This window comes from Grammomys surdaster, unplaced genomic scaffold (genome assembly GCF_004785775.1).
Source record: "Grammomys surdaster isolate TR1022 unplaced genomic scaffold, NIH_TR_1.0 187, whole genome shotgun sequence".
NCBI lineage: Eukaryota > Metazoa > Chordata > Mammalia > Rodentia > Muridae > Grammomys > Grammomys surdaster.
In genome coordinates, this window is record NW_021604632.1 from 3,669,964 (window position 1) to 3,672,945 (window position 2,982).

At 40.0% G+C, this 2,982-nt stretch overlaps 1 non-coding gene across 1 annotated transcript; it reads right to left on the reverse strand.

Moving 5' to 3' along the window:
- Nucleotides 1–2,638: 2,638 nt before the first annotated feature.
- LOC114622310 lies at nucleotides 2,639–2,745 on the reverse strand. The gene has a single exon (XR_003711570.1). It is a non-coding gene; the product is annotated as a U6 spliceosomal RNA (small nuclear RNA).
- Nucleotides 2,746–2,982: the final 237 nt, after the last annotated feature.

The window sequence follows — 2,982 nt, forward strand, 5'->3', positions numbered from 1 at the left end:
ACTATCAGCTCTGCCTGCATCTTGCCTGCCTGGATGCTGCCTTGCTCCCACCTTGATGATGATGGACTGAACCTCTGAACCTGTAAGCCAGCCCCAGTTAAATATTGTCCTTTATAAGACTTGCCTTGGTCATGGTGTCTGTTCACATCAGTAAAACCCTAAGACATACATAATATAAATAATTAATAATAATAACTTTTAAGACTGAGACAGGAGGATTTCGAGTTTGAGGCTGGCCTGAGCTATATGTAAAGAGACGCTGCCTCAAAAGAAAGGGTGTTATAAAAGGCCCAAGTAGGTATTTCTCAAAAGAAGACACACAAATGTTCAGCCTGCATAACGAGGAAATGTTCACCATCACTAATTAGGTAGAGAAATAGCATTGAAACCACAAATGTGATACTACCTCACATGTATTGATATAGCTATTATCAAAAAGATAAAGTTAAGTATTCGTGGTGATTATTTTTAAGTTGGAGGAGCTTGTGAACTCGGTTGGTAATCGTGTGAGTAAGCATGGTCATTATAGAATATCTTGTGGAGGTTCCACACAAAAAAATTAAAATAGAATGACCATGGGACTGGAGAGAAGGCTCAGTCCTTAGGAGCGCTTAGTGTTCTTGAAGAGGAACCAGATTGGGTCCCCAGCATCCATTTCAGATGCTAATGACCACCTATAACCCCAGTCCAGGGGATCCAATGCCTCTTCTAGCACCCTTGAGCACCCGCACACACACAGTGAAGAGAAATTCACATAGGCATAAACATACACATAAATAAAAATAAATTTAAAAAAATACAGGGCCAGGGGCTAGAGAGATGGCTCAGCAGAGAAGAGCACTGACTGCTCTTCCAGAGGTCCTGGGTTTAATTCCCAGCATCCACATGGCAGCTCACAACTGTCTGTAACTCCCTCACATAGACATACAGACAAAACCCCAACAAAAATAAAATGTTAAAAAAAAAAGAGGGCTAGAGAGATGGCTCAGCAATTAAGAGTGTTAGCTATTATTCCAGAGGACGGCATTTTAACTACCAATAACCACATGGCTAACAACAACCTATAGCTTCAGTTCTAGGGGCTCCAAAGCCCTCTTCTGGCTTCCTCAGGCACCGTATACATGTGGTGTACATGCATAAATGTAATAGAAAACAGCCATATACATAAAATAAAACAAAATAAATTTTAAAAATGATAGATAAATAAAATCTTTTAAAAGTAATATCTATTTTATGCCTATGAGTGCTTTGCCTGTATGTGTGTCTTTTGTGCACTATGTGTGTGCTGTGCCCACAGAGGCCAGAAGAGGGTGTCAGGTCTCCCAGGACTGGAGTTATAGACAGTTGTAAACTATCATGTAGATGGTGGGAATCGAACCTGGGACCTCTGAAGAGCAGCCAGTGCTCCTAACTGTTGACCTATCTCTTCAGATCCTCAGGAAAAATTTTAATAGAATGACCAGAAATGATCCAGAAATTTCACTACCAAGAGAGATTCTAAAGGATAGAAAAGTAGTACATTGAAGAGATATGTGTATTGCTCTATTTGTTGCAGAATTATTCACAATATCCAAGATATGGAATCAATGTCAGGGTCCATCAAAAGACCACTGGAAGGCTGGCAAAGTGGTTCATAAGGTAAAGAAACATATAATAAATCTCCTTGAGGAACAAAGTAAACTAAATAAAGATCAGACATGCCTACATTGAAACTCTTTGTAAAGTACATGTGACATCATCCATAAAGATGGGTTCTATAGACTGACTGAGGAAAACGAGCCTTGGTAAAGGACTGGGGAAGGATCCCGTATGGTCTCGGCCACACAGATAGCACAAAGATCACCTGGATTACAGATTGTTCCTTACTTTAAGGGGGAAAACCCTGTGTACTAACATTCCAGGTTCTCCTAGTGCAGTGATTCTCAACCTTCCCAATACTGTGACCCCCATTAATTCCGTTCCTAATGTTGTGGTGACCCTCCCCCAAACTATAAAGTCATTTTCATTGCTACTTCATAACTGTAATGTTGCTAGTGTTATAAATCCTAATATAAATATCTGATACGCAGGATATCTGATATGCAAAACCTGTGAAAGGGTCTTTCAACACCCCCACCGAAGGGATCATGACCCACTGGCTGAGAATCACTGCCCTGGTGCTCACCTGGGAACACAAGGGCATCTGTACCTCCTACAGGGAAGGAGTGGCAGATGAATCACTGGAGGGCTGGAGAGATGGGTCAGTGGTTCACACCACTGGCTGCTCTTTCAGAGGACCTGGGATCAGTTCCCAGCACCTAGACTGAGGAGCTAACAACCACCTATAACTCCAGTCCAAGGATCCAATGTCATCTCTTGATCTACATAAAGAGTTTCAGACCAGCTAGAGTTACAAAGAAATATCCTGTCTAGATAGATAGATAGATAGATAGATAGATAGATAGATGGATGGATGGATGGATGGATAGATAGATAGATAGATAGATAGATAGATAGATAGATAGATAAAAAGAATGCTGTCAATAGATGACCTAAGAATATCTCTAAATTTCTAATGCATCACTGAAAATATTTTAATTCTCTTTCTAATTTAATTTTTTTTTTTTACTTATTCACTTTACATCCTACTCACTGCCCCAAAAATAGGAAACACCTCACGAAATTCCCTGCCATCCTTGAGCAGAAGCCATGCTAATCTTCTCTGTATTGTTCCAATTTTAGCATTTGTGCTGCCAAAGCAAGCACAGTATGTTAATTCATAAAAGTTAGGAATTTGCAGCTAGAGAGATGGCTCGATGGTTAAGAGCACGTGTTGCTTCTGTAGACAGCCAGGGTTCAATTACCAGCACCTTCATGGTGGCTCGCAACCATGCTTAACGCCAGCTTTAGGAGATCCTTCTTCTGAACCCATACAAATAAAATTAAATGAATGTAAATCTTTTCATAAATAAAAATGAGAAAATTATCATTTGAATTATGAGT